At 42.6% G+C, this 17,064-nt stretch overlaps 1 protein-coding gene and 1 long non-coding RNA gene across 2 annotated transcripts in view; one reads left to right on the forward strand and one right to left on the reverse strand.

The window, feature by feature from the left end:
• Positions 1-2,168: 2,168 nt before the first annotated feature.
• Positions 2,169-4,349, reverse strand: LOC109941595 (uncharacterized). Its single transcript, XR_002264256.3, has 3 exons — positions 2,652-4,349; positions 2,485-2,574; positions 2,169-2,403 (listed from the first exon to the last, which is right to left on the reverse strand). It is a non-coding gene; the product is annotated as an uncharacterized lncRNA (long non-coding RNA).
• A 2,820-nt stretch (positions 4,350-7,169) lies between these two features.
• LOC100279760 (uncharacterized) overlaps positions 7,170-17,064 on the forward strand; it is a 39,912-nt gene continuing 30,017 nt past the window's right edge. The window contains exon 1 of the mRNA XM_020542076.2: positions 7,170-7,321. The gene's annotated coding sequence lies outside the window, so the exon portion shown is untranslated. The remainder of the gene's footprint in view (positions 7,322-17,064) is intronic.

A 17,064-nucleotide genomic window follows, 5' to 3' on the forward strand; every position in this document is an offset into this window, starting at 1 on the left:
ACCACTGCCTAGACTAAAGGGGTGTTTATTTGAATTATAATCCGTTCAGATTATACAATCCAACAAATTTCGAATTAACACTTAATTCAAAATTTATATGTTAGTTCAAAACTTGTTGGATTATATAATCTAGTCAGATTACAATCTCAAACAAACACTCCTCCCTCCCTGTATTCATATCATGTGACAGCTAAAAAAGAATCTCATCTAGATTATGTTTGTCGACCATTGAGGGAACCGGATCCTCTCCAAGCGACTGCATAGGGCATGCAGTTGTTGGCATTCGATGGTAGAGGACAGGACCGCATAACGTCCCTAAATTCTTTCCACGTCACTAGCACATGGTTTGCTTTTTGCACGATATGCACACATCGGAAAGGCTATACACGCCATTGACAACAGCTAGCCAAGCTCGGTCACATATCCTAAACTTGCACAACCTCGGTGTGCACCCCCACGAGCGGACATGTAGGACTCTGGAGAGGATAGTCCCCTAAATTCCACTCACGTCTCCTAAATTCCGCTCTTTAAAAGAATATTTTCTTTCTTTTATAGTACACTCTAAAAAATTATACCATTTATATCTTTTTTATTTTCAGCAATATTCTTTAAACTCAGTTCTTTATATCTACAGTGTTAACAGAATACATAAACTACCATATTTATTCATTGTTTTTATATATTTCAAAATAGTTTTAACGTACGACATTAAAAATAATGAAATTAATATTTTTTTCACTACTACAAATTTTTAATAGAGTATCGTACTGCACGAATTAGAAATTAATAGAGTTTAGTCATTTTATAATTAAAAAAACAACAATAGTTTTATACGCGTTGGCTTGAGCATTTCCTCAAGCTAGCATGCTGCGTGGGTCCTATGGTGACCGTAGCAGCTATCACCTTCACGCAAGCATAGAGATGGCAATGGGTACCCGCGACCCGATACCCGATGGGTATTTACTCTATTAGGGTATGTATGTGGGCTAAATATTCTACCCGTGGGTCTGTTATTGGGCAAAAATCTTCACCCAATGGGTAAACGGGTATTAGAACGTTCTGCCTTCACCCATACCCGCTAACCCGTGGGTATAAAATACCCAATATAAACTTATCCGAAGCATGCACTTGGACTTTAGTCATCCAACTTTTTTACTATTGAACAACAATTTAATGACCATATAATGGAACATGTAATGTGCTATGTAGTACTATCATAGTGTTACTACTTTATCCAATTATCTTTGGTGTGTTGAATGGATGGTTAAATGATGTTAGAAAATTTTGTAATGTTATTTATATGGATATACTTACCATTTGTATAGTATAATATTTTGATAGTTGTTTAATTTTTGTGGGTACGGGTGACCCGATGGGTGACCCATACCCACATGGGTATGGGTATGGGGGTAAATTCATACCCGCCAGTGTATATGGGTGACCCGGTGGGGTTATTTTTGTGTCGTGGGTATGGGTATGGGGTAGTAATACCCGGTGGGTATTTACCCATTGCCATCTCTACGCAAGTATGTGAGAGAGCAAACAACGGCCACCTGCAACTTGAGTCCTGGACGCACGTGGCTCCTGGCCATGGTCACAAGTCACAACCAGTTAACATCGCCATGGATCTTGGCTGGAAGCGGTTGTCCGACGTCGCCACCTACTTCTGACGTGGCAAGCTTCGGCCGACTGCAAGCTCTTGGCAAGCTCCGGCTGCTGAGTTCAGCCCGAGCACCGCTTAGACTGTCTTCAACCGTTCCCCCTAAATTTCTCCCCCTATATCCCACTCACGTGCCACGTCAGCGTTCTCTTTCCCCCTATATCTCCACACTCTACAGCGGTTCCCCCTATATCAAACCTCTATACCCCACCACACCAATATTATATACTTTCATCTTCAACTAACTCAACTACCATACAATTTTTGTTTTATTTTTATTTGCTCTATGAACAGTGCGCGCCGGCAACTTAGTACACAATTAATTCGCGCACTTCGTAATTAGTATAAATACGTTAGTAAAAAATCGTTGAAATTATATGTTTTTAAAATAATAAGAAATTTGATCTTTTCAAATGTTAATTGGTACTTCCTACACTTCCTTAGGTAACTGATGTATCATTTTCTAGGCGAGCAATACATATTGTACTTTTTTTGTGAAGAGTCCAAGGGATCAACATGGATCACGTTAATTGTATTTAGTAATACCACATTTAAAGAAATCTCTTATCAACATAATAAGAACTAGAATTCATGCTGCACAGTGTTGTCAAAGCAGGTCCGGAGTTTCCATTAGGAACCTCATCCTCTTTTGCATCCACAGATTTGGCTACAGGAGCAAGAGCAGCATCAAGGTCCCAAATGAAAACCTCACCACCAAGACCACCAGAGGCTACAATATTGCTCTACAATTCAGAGGCAAAAAAACTGTAAAAAATGAAAAAGCTAAAAATACCACAGAAAAGCACAAGTGTGGATAATATTACATTATTCTCAGCAGCAGCAAGACAAATCACGTAATCAGAATGCCGGTGGAGAGTCCTGGTACAAGCACCATCAGAGAAGCAATTCCACACCTGCGTAGTTAGGGAAATGAAACACATGCATGCTCAGCAAAATAATATTTAAGAAGAGAAAGTGTTAGACAACAAACCTTTATTGTAGTGTCTGAGGAGCAGGAAACAAGCTTGTCTCCAACTATAATGGCATCATTAACCTGCACAATAAAGAAAAAGCTTAAACAACATAAAACAATCAATGGTACTACTATTCCAGTATTCCACTTACAGACAGAAACTAAATGTTAGTTTCAAACTCTCCAAAAGTTATCTCCAAATAATAAATATAGTGCCACCAGCTTTCCAAACTTCAAAGCATATTGGGACACAGATAACTGCTAAGGCATATTAGGACACAGATAACTACTAATGCTAAAGCATGTGATTAGTATTCTTTCCAGCTCACGTTGTTTTGTTCTAAAAAATAACAGTATAACACAGCATCAAACAAATAGGCCAAAGAAGAATAGAATCTGAGGTCTTTCTTTGACATTAGCCCTTCTGTCCACTTTTGTCTAATATGAAACTGTGGTGCTCTGATTTAAAGGGGAAAAACTGAAAGAGCTAGCTTATTTAATATAAACATGTCCCTCATAAGGCAATAAATATCCATAGTGATGCCGCTGATGCCCATAACAAGCAAGGAGAAATCAATTGTGTTTGCGACATTGTAACCTTCCAGAAATGCACCTTAAAACTCAGTACTAGGTGTCGTGAGGAAGCACTCAAACACTTCATACCCATAACATCACTTTATCACTGAATGGTCAGATGGAACACTTGATTATATGGTTCTGCTCATAGGTTGGTCCGTACTTTGTATGAACTTCTCAACAGATCAAAATATTATAGCAGATAGTCAATTAACAGAACCAATAGGAATTGGTGAGTCAGAGTTTTTTATCAAAGAATCTGGACAAAAAGTGTCAATAGCCTTGTCATATGTAGATGCATAAAATGAAGATTCTGAAATAAAAAACAAAATACAATACCCTAATGCAACAGTGTTCAATCCTACATGTATCAATCATGAATTATCTACATCTAATCATCTACAAATTTAAAATGCAACTGGTGGGTGGCAATCAATTTCAAACTGAACCATTTAAAGCTTATGTAGCATGCAATGCACTAGCTGTCATTTTCCCATATGAAAGCTAGTTCTTGACCAATATGATCCTAGTGTATGGCCAAAGTGGTTTTAATAACTAAAATTGTTATAGACATAGGAAGTAAAAAGATCACCATAGTCTGCAATGCAGCACAGGAATGATAAGTACCATTAGAATGCATGAAGACACAGCTTTTGAAACTTCAAGAATTTATTACAACACATGAATAATTAATTTTTGTAGTAGTTTAGAATTCTGAATCTTCTCTTAATGGTTATGTTTTGGATTAGGATGTTATTGTCTCTGATCTATGTGGCTTTTAGTATCTAAACTCTTTCTGAATATATATCTGAATCTATGTTGTATATTGACATTTCCATCTCTCTATCAACGGAATTGAGCAGGGACCAAACTAATCCAGCAAAAACAAAACTAATTCGAAATCTAGTTTCAACTACACGGGCAGCAAAATAATTAGGTTTCATGGACTCGGCCGTACAAAACCAACCCAGGGAGAAAGCAACGATTTGGCGGGGATAGAAGAAAATAAACATAAGCCAACTGATTTGCCCAAACTGAGAATAAGGTACGATTGGTACCTCGCGCGGCGGCGGCTGGGAGAAAGAGAAATTGACCTTGGCCTGGATGGCGAGGCGGACGTCGTTGGCGTCGATCTGAGCCTTCCCGACGTGGTCAGCGTAGACTTGGGCGTCCCCTAGCACGTCTCCGACGTATCGGTAGGCCAGGTCCAGGAACTGGTGCACGACGCGTGGCTCGTACTCGCCCTCACCGAGACCCATCGAGCGCAGGAGCTCCCGCACCACCCGCGCGTCCCGGGGCTCGTCCGCGACGGAGGCCCCGACGACTGCGGCAGCAGCGGCCGACGGTGCCGATGGACGCGCGCCGGCAGCGTCCATGATTGGTGCGGAGTATTCCGAGCACGCGGGCGTGTGGGCGAAGAAGCGGCTGCGGGGAAGGAATACGGCGTAGCGTGCCCATCGATTTAGCGGGAGAGAGAAAGAATCAGGAAGGGAGAGGAGGAGGAGGAGGACGCCGTTGAAGGGGAAGGGGGCGCACTGTAGCCCCTATATCGGCTACAGTGTTAGGGGAGGGGGACACCGAGAGCAACCGTTGAACACAGTCTTAGGTTGCAGGTGCCGTAGAAGCTGATGACCAGTGGCACGTGCACGCCGACGGAGAAGCCCTATGCACATAGCTTCGAAGCACAGTTTCGACTCTCGAGCTACAAAGAACTCGGAGCGAGTCCGAGAAGGACACAGGAAGACTCTATATTTGACAGACGTATGTAGCATCCGGTAAGATAGAGAAGCTTTTAGCGATGGTTGCTTGATGAATAAAGTAGCCAACTACACGCTATATCTAGCGGATGACAGAATGATTTATAGTTCTTTGTTGGAGAGAGTAAGCACACTGAACAAACGAGGACTAGCAGCACTTACCTCTCGCTATGATCATTGCTGCACGCGGGCTTTGTCTCGGCACGCTGCCAATGCTTGCAGCGCATATGCTGCTACCCATGCCATCAGCCTCCTCGCTTGACTTGCATGCCAAGGCTAGCACTCCGTTTGTCGCTTGTATTACTGCTCCACACTCGTGACCTGTAGCACATAGGTCAACTCAAGCCAATCGGAAAAATTTTTGCTGCAGCCCAGCTGCAAACCACGATGTTTACAGCCCTCACAAAAAAGAGAATAGATCCCACCTGCAGGTCCACTAGGTAACATTTTAGTTGTGTTATTGCTGCTGCGAGTGGGGTCTATCCTCTTTTTTGTGAGGAGCTGCAAACATCGTGGTTTGCAGCCGGGCTGCAGCAATTTTTTTTCTAGCCAATCGGCCCTATCTTTGCATTGCATGCCGTCATACATTACTTAGGTTGTTCGCGGTCGATCGTATAAAATAGTGGATTTATATTGTAGGTTACACTATTTATAAAGTAAGGTTTAAAATAGGTTGAGATTGTATAAGCAGTGCTTACGACTGCTGAGCTACTTTATGTTATCGTGTGGCCTTATTAGTTCATTGAGCACAACTTCAATTGCTCTTCATTGCACTTGCCACTTGGTCCATCGATGCCATGTTCTTGCTCTACCTTTGTCACCACACGGTCCATCGTACTTGTGCCTCTTACTTGTCCTTCACACTAGCAACTCAGTCCATCATAGCCAAGCTATATCTTTTGATCTTCCCCACTTTACCACATGATGCCATGTAATGATAAAAACAGATGGAAAAACATCTCTCATGTTTTCGTTTCTGTATTTTATCACCGAAAATGGGACTGGGTCCGAAAGAGTCGGGAACGAAAACAAGAGCGAGGTAAACGGGTGTACGAAAATGAACGAGAACGAAAATATTAAGTGGAAACTCGTAATTTAATATAGGCACATATGATATTGATAGCTGATTGGTGACTGACTAGCAGTGCAATAACATAAAACAAACAGATACATAGAGACAACATTCCATTATTGTTTGCTTGCTAGTGGTGTAATAATAGCTACGGTCGATGTTGTTTGAGAAATTAGGTCACTTGTCATTAAGGAGAGCTAGTGGCTAGAATGATCGCTTGTGCTATAATTTTTTACTTAAGGATATGAGGCTTTAGTTTATGCACTAATGTATATTGGGCTCATCCTAGATTTCTTAAAACAGAATAAATATGGGTTCAATCCGGATAAAAACGGGATCCTATAAAAACAGACGGAATAGACCCTCTCCTATTTGTGTCTCGTTTCCAAATTTTTCCGCAAATACGAAAATAGGCGGGTCAAATGTGGAAAACCGTATGGGTCAGGGTGAGATTTTACCCATCCGTTTTCAACCCTAATGCCATGTTATGTCTTCTATGCAATGAGCTCCTTGATCACACTAATTGAGCATATCAACATAACCAAGCCACTTCACCACCATGGCTCAAGTAGCTCACATTAATGTACCTATGAACTAATCACAAGTCTCTCTCTCTCTCTATATATATATATATATTATATTTTATATATATATATATATATATATATATATATATATATATATATATATATATATATATATATATATATATATTAGTCCACATTAGTTATCACTCAATCACCAAAACCAAACAAGGTCCTTACACATTTAAACCAATCAAGGGCATTCTCGGACAAGCTTTAGAAAGGTTGAGACTTCAAGGTATCCCTTATTTACTGATGAGTCGATCGTATGGATGATTTAGTGAGGTTAATGTGTATCTCTCTACATACTAGACGTTTGGGAGGCGCTTCAGCTTCTGGCCATCAAAAGCTGCTGTGGACTGCCAAACGCACTAGCTTTTCAGTCAGCTTCTATAAAAATCGCTTTGACAAAAACCGTTCAAAATCAACATGAACATAGGATCGGTTAAGTCGTCATGATAGTAGAAATCCATCGCTTTCTAGATCCTGAACCCTTTGGACCACGCGTGGCTTCTCCGGGCCGCGCTTCGGAGAGACGCCACCCCGCAACATCAACTTGGCTTCGTCCGAAAGCCGCCGCACCCGTTTCGCTAGGGTTATTCGCCCACCCACCGCGTCGCCGCAGCTCCATCTCTCGCAGCCATCGGTGAAGGTTCCTCTCCTGCCCCCATCGCGGGCGCGCGCATCTCGTCTTCGCAGGTACGGATGTTCCAGCTCCTCCATCCCTACCCTCTCTTCTCCTCCGACGCAGCGCCCATTTGGATCCGGCCATTGCGCTCTTATGGTTCCGTACCTCCCCCACTCTCCTACGCCGCCGCGCTCGTTTCGATCCGTCGGTGTTAGGGTTCCGTACCTCCCCAACTCTCCTTCGCCGCCGCGCCCGTAAAGATCCATCGTATTTTGCCATGCTGCCTTTATTGTTGGTTCGTTGCTTTAATTTGCATGCAAGCTTTGAACTTGAAGTGCACGGCGACGCTGATGATTCCACACTTCAGTTGTTCACCTGCCTTTGTTGGTTCGTTGCTAGTGTCCTAAGTGATCATTCAAAAGTTGGACCCATATAAAAGTTGTTTTTGTTTACATGAATCGCTCCAGTTTACAACTCAGAAAAAAAGATGAGAGATTTCTACCCTAGAGGAGATAAGCAGCTCTGCATTGATTGTAAATGTCCATAGGACATTTCTAAGCTAGTCGGTCGATGGGAAGAATGGGAAGATGCACCAGGTATGTATAGATGCAAAATCGGCGACTTATATAGACAAGAAAAATAGGTAGATCATCCTTGGACTCAGGGTATCAGTTTAGGGCTTATTCGGTTAGCTCTCAGTTCATGTGGATTGAATTGGATTAGGTGTGTTTAAATCTCAAGCAAGTCAAATTTCTTCTAAATTTTTTTAATCTCATCCAATCTATAGATAACGAGATTAACCGAACAAGACCTTAGTAGGATGGAGGGAGGAGTATTATCCAACCGAACGTTTAATTGTTGAAAACTAGTCGCCATCACGTGGAACACATGCGCCAGCTCACTGAAACATCACACGCAACCTCCATATTTCCACCACTGCGTGTGAAGGACGGTTTGCATTTTTGGTACAGGCTATGTGAATCTTTTGTTTATTATTAATAATAATATAAAGGTCTGTTGCAGAAAATCGTGGTCCGACATGTGTAAATCGTGGTGCGAGTCACATCAATTGTGTGCTTTGTTTGCTTGTTTCTGTATTTTCTGTCTGGCATCGTATCGTGTACCACGGATTTTTAAATTTCAAATGTATTTTCTGTCTGCCGTGTACAATATTGAAATCGTGACTAAAAAGATACGCGCAATCAATTTTTTCGAGTGCATGTTATTTTAATATCATTGCAAAAAAAAAGAGATGATCCAAATCAATGCACCATACCGTAACTACTTAAATAAATGTACTATTGCGGTATGAAATGTTAAAAGTGCGTTCGAATATTATTGCAGGAAGCATTTTGAATTACCAAGTCCACGTACACAAATTAACTCTAAAAAACCAATGTTTTTTAGGCTTTCTTTGGACCGCATAATGTCACGTATGGGCAATATATAGAGGTCTCTGCTTCTGTGATTAAAGTTTAGTCCCCTGACAATATATGGTTAAACTTTAAAGTTGCTAGTCTATTCATCCAAAGCAGCCCCAGGTAGCCCATTAGTCTATAGCACCCACGCATTCTTCCACCGGCCCACCATCAACACCGGATATCCCAGGTCAATTCCACATTCTCCTCCAAACGATCGTACCTCAAAGTCTTTGTTCGGTTGTTCACATTATATATATATATATATATATATATATATATATATATATATATATATATATATATATATATATATATATAGATTGGATGAGATCGGAATAAATTTAGGACTTTAACTTGCTTGGGATTAAAACACACCTAATCCCACTCAATCCACATAGATTGAGAGCTAACCGAACAAGCCCTAACCATTTTGATCCATTTGGTGATAATAGTTAGCTACTTAATAGTGTTTCTAGTTAATATTATCTAGTTTTATCTTAAAGAAAAAGATAGTTTAATATAACCAGTAAAATAGTTGTGTCGAAGATTTTCCGATATTAAATTTATGGGATAGATTGTGCGATCGACAACTAAAGGTAAAAGCACGGGAGACATAAAGATTTATATACGTCCAGGATCTCGAGATGAGATAATACTCTACATATGTCTTGTTCGTAACTAGTGTTGTATTCTCTCATCGTGTGTGATCTCTCTTCTTGTCTTGAGGCTAGACCTGTTCAAACGTCAGGTCGAATCAAGGTTGGATTGTGGGTCATTTGGCACGGCCCCTACCTGGCCTGTGCCTAGTGTCGGGGCAGGGTGGGTTGGCCCATGCTTCTCTATTAGGCGTGTCGGGTCGGGTTTTTCGACTTGGGTTGGGTTTTTTTGGCTTTGGATCGGGTTTTTTTGGGTCAGGTCATAAATCATGGCTCTTGCCTGGCCCGTGGATTGTTGTGGGTCAAAAAATATGAACAATATCCGCCTGTTGCATTGATTGAATCGAGTCAGGTCAGGTTTTTTTGGGCGGGTCGGGTCAAGTTCGTCGGGTCGAGTGGCCTATGATTATGTCTACCTGAGGCTCCCTAGTCCCTAGCCTTTTATATGCCAGGAAGGAGCAACATTTACGAGATAGGTACCAAGTCGGTTACCTAATACAAGTCGTTATCGAGTAGGCCCCGAGTCGTATACAAGCTATACTATATTCTTTTATAGGTATACCTTTTTTCTATTAGGATATCGGCATATCACCATATCCATTTGATTCTTGACCATATTTATGCTGATAAAATCTTTGTCATGGTTATCCTTCTAGAATTCTCCTGATGATAGGTATCCTCCTAATCTAGACAATAGAGGCATTGGGCTCTCGACCAAGCCCATAGGCTCATCTTTACTTGTACTCCATCTCAAAGCTCGACATGGTACCCATGATGCGGCAGTAGCCAGTAGCCTTGAGTCTTATTTGGTCGTGTTAACTAATTGGGCAAGTAAAGCTCTAATATTGAATCTTCTATAGCAACTTGTTTTTTATTGTATAAGTCGATCTTTCTCGATTCATGTGGTTGAGTCCCTGACTCAGCCATCGAGTCAATGCATTGTTCACGACTCGTCGCTTTTCCTAAACACATGCTCAAATTATATTTTTGTGAGTCACAACTTCCACATCCCATTATAAAAGAATTTCCCCATGACGCTTGGGCTTGTTTGAGCTGTCCATTCACACTCTCATTTTTCCATAGAACATCACATTTCTCGCGATATCTCTTGAAGCACTTTTCTAACCTCATCTTCTCCTCTGATGCCAGATTCCCAAACTACAGTCATGGCTGCCTCTCATTCGCATGAATTTGAGGCTGCCATAATTAAGTCCAAGGCCCTTAAATCTTTGGTCATGATTGAATTACTTCAAGAGAAAATATAATCCTGTGGAAAATTATCGGTAAATAAACCTACCCCATGACTAATGTTGACGAGATCACCATCTTTCCTTCCTTCTTGATGCAAGGATTTAGTGTCCCTCTTCTCAATTCTTCTAGGATTTACTCCATTATTATCAAATCGAGCTTGTTCATCTCAACCCTATTCTATTCTACACATCACCATCTTCGCGCACCTTTGTGAGGCATATTTGGAAATTCCTTCTTTCTTTCCCCCTTTTAGTATCTTTTCTTTCACTGGCCTTGTCCTAGCAAAGAACAACTAGCTATAGTTGGGATTAAGCTTTGTGCTAACAGCTAATACCTCAACTGTCCTTTGAAACCTCCCATAAATACTAGCACAAACTTTTGTTTTATGTTGAAAATCACGCCCCCAAACCACCCGAGTTCCTTGGACAACACCCTATTCCTCGACTTGAGTAGATGAGTGACCCACTATCCAAGCACATTGATGCCATCTCTGCTACGATGAGCAAACCAGGAGTTGAGAGCCCTCGTCCTCTTGACGATGCATGTGGCATGGAGCTGGACCTAGCATGAGCCTCCCTCCATGAGAAAGCAAACTTTGCATGGGAATATGACAGAGAGACTAATCCCTCTCAATCAAGAGTTCAAACCATCATTATGCCAAAGGTGGAGCCTAGCTTCACCAGGGATTCTCACCCATCGAAGACTGACCAAAAGGTTGATTGACAAAGGCATATTCTATACTTGAGCCATGTCCCAAGGTACTTTAAGGACTATGCCACTTATCATTGTTTCCTGATATTGTTTAACTCTGTCATAACCATTCCTCGAACTTTTAAATGCTAGAACATTATTTACTTTTACAGAAATTTGCTTGGGTACCAATAGATGACGAGGAACCTGACTCGAGCCACTTACCCAAGTAGCTTGCTGAGCGAGCCCCCATGAGTCCTCATGTCGCAAAGAAGTCGAGTACTCCTCGTCCATAGAAGAACGAGGAAATAGTCTGAGTCAATGACTCAGACAATGATGATGATGACGATTCTCTTCAACCCTGGCTCCAAGTACATGACTTTCCAAGAATCCTATATTTGGCATTTAGATCAGGACCCTCCCGATGACTTAGAACCGATGACAGCGATGACCCACATAACCCTTCAGCTAGAGGTCTACGATGAATCGACCTCTAAGACCGAGACCCAAAGGTGCTCCTCTACTCCACCAAAACAAAATTTCAAAGAATTTGCATGACTAAGATTGTGAAGTTGCCCACAACCGGCTGATGCAAGACTATTTCAACAACCCATGTGTATATCCCCTACTCTACTTTCGTCAAAGGCACTACATGCGAAGGAGTCTTTTTTCTTCAAATTTTAAAGAGGTTGGGCAAGCATTCCCCCTATTTTACTATTTGGGTCATGTCACTCAACCGCAATGGTTTGTCCCCTCACAAAAAAATGCACTGCTTCCCTCCACATGCTTGCCTATGGTAACATTGTTGTCTCCATTGATGAGTATATCAAATTAGGGAAAAGCTCTCCCTTAAACTACCTTGAATATTTCTATAAGGGTGTCTGAAAGGAAATTAGGCTTACACCTATTTCCTAATTGATTTTGGTGGTTGAATTGCCCAACACAAATGATTGGACTAACTAGTTTGCTCTAGTCTATAAGTTATACAGGTGCCAAAGGTTCACACTAAGCCAATAAAAAGACCAAGAAAAGGGTTCAACAAAGAGAGCAAGGGATAACCGAAGTGTGACCTGGTCTGGCGCACCGGACAGTCCGGTGTGCCACCGGACAGTGTCCGGTGCACCAGGGGACTCCAAGCTGAACTCTTCACCTTCGGGTATTCTCAGAGGCGCTTCGCTATAATTCACCGGACTGTCCGGTGCACCACCGGACAGTGTCTGGTGCCCCAAGGAAGAGCGGCTCTGAACTCGCCAGCTTCGGGAATCTGCTCCGCTATAATTCATCGGACATGTCCGGTGCACACCGGACTGTCCGGTGAGCCAGCGGAGCAACGACTACTTCGCGCGCAACGGTCGACTGCAACACATTAAATGCGCGCCTGCGCGCGTAGAGGACAGAGCACGCGCGGGTGGCACACCGGACAGTCTACAGGACTTGTCCGGTGCACCACCGGACAGCCAGGCGGGCCCACACGTCAGAGCTCCAACGGTCGAAACCCAACGGCCTGGTGACGTGGCTGGCGCACCGGACAGTGTCCGGTGGCGCACCGGACTGTCCGGTGCGCCATGCGACAGCAGCCTTCACCAAACGGCTAGTTTGGTGGTTGGGGTTATAAATACCCCCAACCACCCCACATTCAAGTCATCCAAGTTTTCCTACTTCAACTACTTACAAGAGCTCTAGCATTCAATTCTAGACACACCCAAGTGATCAAATCCTCTCCCAATTATCCACAAAGCTTTAGTGATAAGTGAGAGAGATTTGTTGTGTTCTTTTGAGCTCTTGCGCTTGGATTGCTTCTTTCTTTCGTTCTTACTTGCGAACAACTCAATTGTAACTGAGGCAAGAGACACCAATTGTGTGGTGGTCCTTGCGGGGAAGTTTGTTCCCGTTTGATTGAGAAGAAGAAGCTCACTCGGTCCGAGGGACCGTTTGAGAGAGGGAAAGGGTTGAAAGAGACCCGGTCTTTATGACCACCTCAACGGGGAGTAGGTTTGCAAGAACCGAACCTCGGTAAAACAAATCCTTGTGTCACACTCTTATTTGCTTGCGATTTGTTTTACACCCTTTCTCTCGGACTCGTTCTTATTTCTAACGCTAACCCGGCTTGTAGTTGTGATTAAGTTTGTAAATTTCAGTTTCGCCCTATTCACCCCCCCTCTAGGCGACTTTCAATTGGTATCAAAGCCCGGTGCTTCATTAGAGCCTAACCGCTCGAAGTGATGTCGGGAGATCACACCAAGAAGGAGATGGAGACCAGTGACAAGCCCACTACAAGCCACGGGAAGACTTCATCGGAAGAGTCCCGCAACAAGGGGAAAGGGAAGGAAAAGAAATCCTCTTCTCACAAGTCGCATCGGAGTGGCGACAAGAAAAAGAAGATGAGGAAGGTGGTCTACTACGAGACCGATACTTCATCGCCTTCCACCTCCGGCTCCGACGCGCCATCCATTACTTCTAAGCGCCATGAGCGCAAGAAGTTTAGTAAGATTCCCCTACGCTACCCTCACATTCCTAAACATACGCCTTTACTTTCCGTCCCATTAGGCAAACCACCAACGTTTGATGGTGAAGATTATGCTAGGTGGAGTGATTTGATGCGATTTCATCTAACCTCACTCCACAAAAGTATATGGGATGTTGTTGAGTTTGGTGTACAGGTACCATCCGTAGGGGATGAAGATTATGATGAGGACGAAGTGGCCCAAATCCAACACTTCAACTCCTAAGCCTCAACTATACTCCTCGCCTCTCTAAGTCGAGAGGAGTATAATAAGGTGCAAGGGTTGAAAAATGCTAAGGAGATTTGGGACACGCTAAAGACCGCGCACGAAGGAGACGAGGTGACCAAAATCACCAAGCGGGAAACGATCGAGGGGGAGCTCGGTCGCTTCCGACTTCGCCAAGGGGAGGAGCCACAAGACATGTACAACCGGCTCAAAACCTTGGTGAACCAAGTGCGCAACCTCGGGAGCAAGAAATGGGATGACCATGAAATGGTCAAGGTTATTCTAAGATCCCTCGTTTTTCTTAACCCTACGCAAGTTCAATTAATTCGAGGAAATCCTAGATATACACTAATGACTCCCGAGGAGGTAATAGGGAATTTTGTGAGCTTTGAATTGATGATCAAAGGCTCAAAGAAGATCAACGAGCTTGATGGCCCCTCCACATCCGAAGCACAACCGGTCGCATTTAAGGCGACGGAAGAGAAGAAGGAGGAATCTACATCGAGTAGAACACCCATCGACGCCTCCAAGCTCGACAACGAGGAAATGTCGCTCGTCATCAAGAGCTTCCGCCAAATCCTCAAGCAAAGGAGAGGGAAAGATTACAAACCCCGCTCCAAGAAAGTTTGCTAAAATGTGGTAAGCCCGGTCATTTTATTGCAAAATGTCCATTATCAAGTGACAGTGACAGGGGCGACGACAAGGAGGGTAGAAGAAAAGAGAAGAAGAGATACTACAAGAAGAAGGGCGGCGATGCCCATGTTTGCCGGGAGTGGGACTCCGACGAGAGCTCCACCGACTCCTCCTCCGACGAGGACGCCGCCAACATCGCCGTCACCAAAGGCCTCCTCTTCCCCAACGTCGGCCACAAGTGCCTCATGGCAAAGGACGACAAAAAGAAGAAGGTTAAATCCAAATCCTCCACTAGATATGAGTCCTCTAGCGATGATAATGCTAGTGACGAGGAAGATAATTTGCGTACTCTTTTTGCCAACCTAAACATGCAACAAAAAGAAAAATTAAATGAATTAATTAGTAGCATCCATGAAAAGGATGAACTCTTGGACACCCAAGAGGACTTCCTTATCAAGGAAAACAAAAAGCATGTTAAGGTGAAAATGCTTATGCTCTAGAAGTAGAAAAGTGTGAAAAATTGTCTAGTGAGCTAAGCACTTGCCATGATACTATTGTCAACCTTAGAAATGAAAATGCAAATTTAATTGCTAAGGTTGATTCAAATGCTTGTGATGTTTCAATTCCCAATCCTAGAAATGATAATGTTGATTTGCTTGCTAAGATTGAAGAATTGAACATTTCTCTTGCTAGCCTTAGGATTGAGAATGAAAAATTGCTTGCTAAGGCTAAAGAACTTGATGTTTGCAATATTACAATTTCCGATCTTAGAGATAAAAATGATATATTACGTGCTAAGATTGTTGAACTTAATTCTTGCAAACCCTCTACATCTACCACTGAGCATGTCACTATTTGTACTAGATGTAGAGATGTTGATGTTAATGCTATACATGATCATCTTTCCATGATTAAACAACAAAATGATCATATAGCTAAATTAGATGCTAAAATTGCCGAGCATGAACTAGAAAATGAAAAATTTAAGTTTGCTCGTAGTATGCTTTATAATGGGAGACGCCCTGGCATTAAGGATGGCATTGGTTTCCAACAGGGAGGCAATGTCAAACTTAATGCCCCTCCTAAGAAATTGTCCAACTTTGTTAAGGGCAAGGCTCCCATGCCTCAGGATAACGAGGGTTACATTTTATACCATGTCGGTTATCTCGAGAGCAAAATTAGGAGAATTCATTCTAGGAAGTCTCACTCTGCCCTAACCATGCTTTTATGTATAAGGGTGAGACATCTAGCTCTAGGCAACCAACCCGTGCTAAGTTGCCTAAGAAGAAAACTCCTAGTGCATCAAATAATCATGACATTTCATTTAAAACTTTTGATGCATCTTATGTGTTAACTAACAAATCTGGCAAGGTAGTTGCCAAATATATTGGGGGCAAGCACAAGGGGTCAAAGACTTGTGTTTGGGTACCCAAAGTTCTTGTGTCTAATGCCAAAGGACCCAAAACCATTTGGGTACCTAAAGTCAAGAACTAAACTTGTTTTGTAGGTTTATGCATCCGGGGGCTCAAGTTGGATCATCGATAGCGGGTGCACAAACCACATGACAGGGGAGAAGAAAATGTTCTCCTATGAGAAAAACCAAGATCCCCAACGAGCTATCACATTCGGGGATGGAAACCAAGGTTTGGTCAAAGGATTGGGTAAAATTGCTATATCTCCTGACCATTCAATTTCCAATGTTTTTCTTGTAGATTCCTTAGATTACAATTTGCTTTCCGTTTCGCAATTATGTCAAATGGGCTATAACTGTCTTTTTACTGATGTAGGTGTCACTGTCTTTAGAAGAAGTGATGATTCAATAGCATTTAAGGGAGTGTTAGAGGGTCAGTTATACTTGGTAGATTTTGATAGAGCTGAACTCGACACTTGCTTAATTGCTAAGACTAACATGGGTTGGCTATGGCACCGCCGACTAGCCCATGTTGGGATGAAGAATCTTCATAAGCTTCTAAAGGGAGAGCACATTTTAGGATTAACAAATGTTCATTTTGAGAAAGACAAGATTTGTAGCGCATGCCAAGCAGGAAAGCAAGTTGGTGCTCATCATCCACACAAGAACATCATGACGACTGACAGGCCACTGGAACTCCTACACATGGACCTATTCGACCTGATAGCTTACATAAGCATCGGCGGGAGTAAGTATTGTCTAGTTATTATGGATGATTATTCTCGCTTCACTTGGGTATTCTTTTTGCAGGAAAAATCTCATACCCAAGAGACCTTAAAGGGATTCTTGAGACGGGCTCAAAACGAGTTTGGCTTAAGGATCAAGAAAATAAGAAGCGACAACGGGACGGAGTTCAAGAACTCACAAATCAAAGGCTTCCTTGAGGAGGAGGGCATCAAGCATGAGTTCTCTTCTCCCTACACCCCACAACAAAATGGTGTAGTGGAGAGGAAGAATAGAACT

Source organism: Zea mays, chromosome 8 (genome assembly GCF_902167145.1).
Source record: "Zea mays cultivar B73 chromosome 8, Zm-B73-REFERENCE-NAM-5.0, whole genome shotgun sequence".
NCBI classification, from domain to species: domain Eukaryota; kingdom Viridiplantae; phylum Streptophyta; class Magnoliopsida; order Poales; family Poaceae; genus Zea; species Zea mays.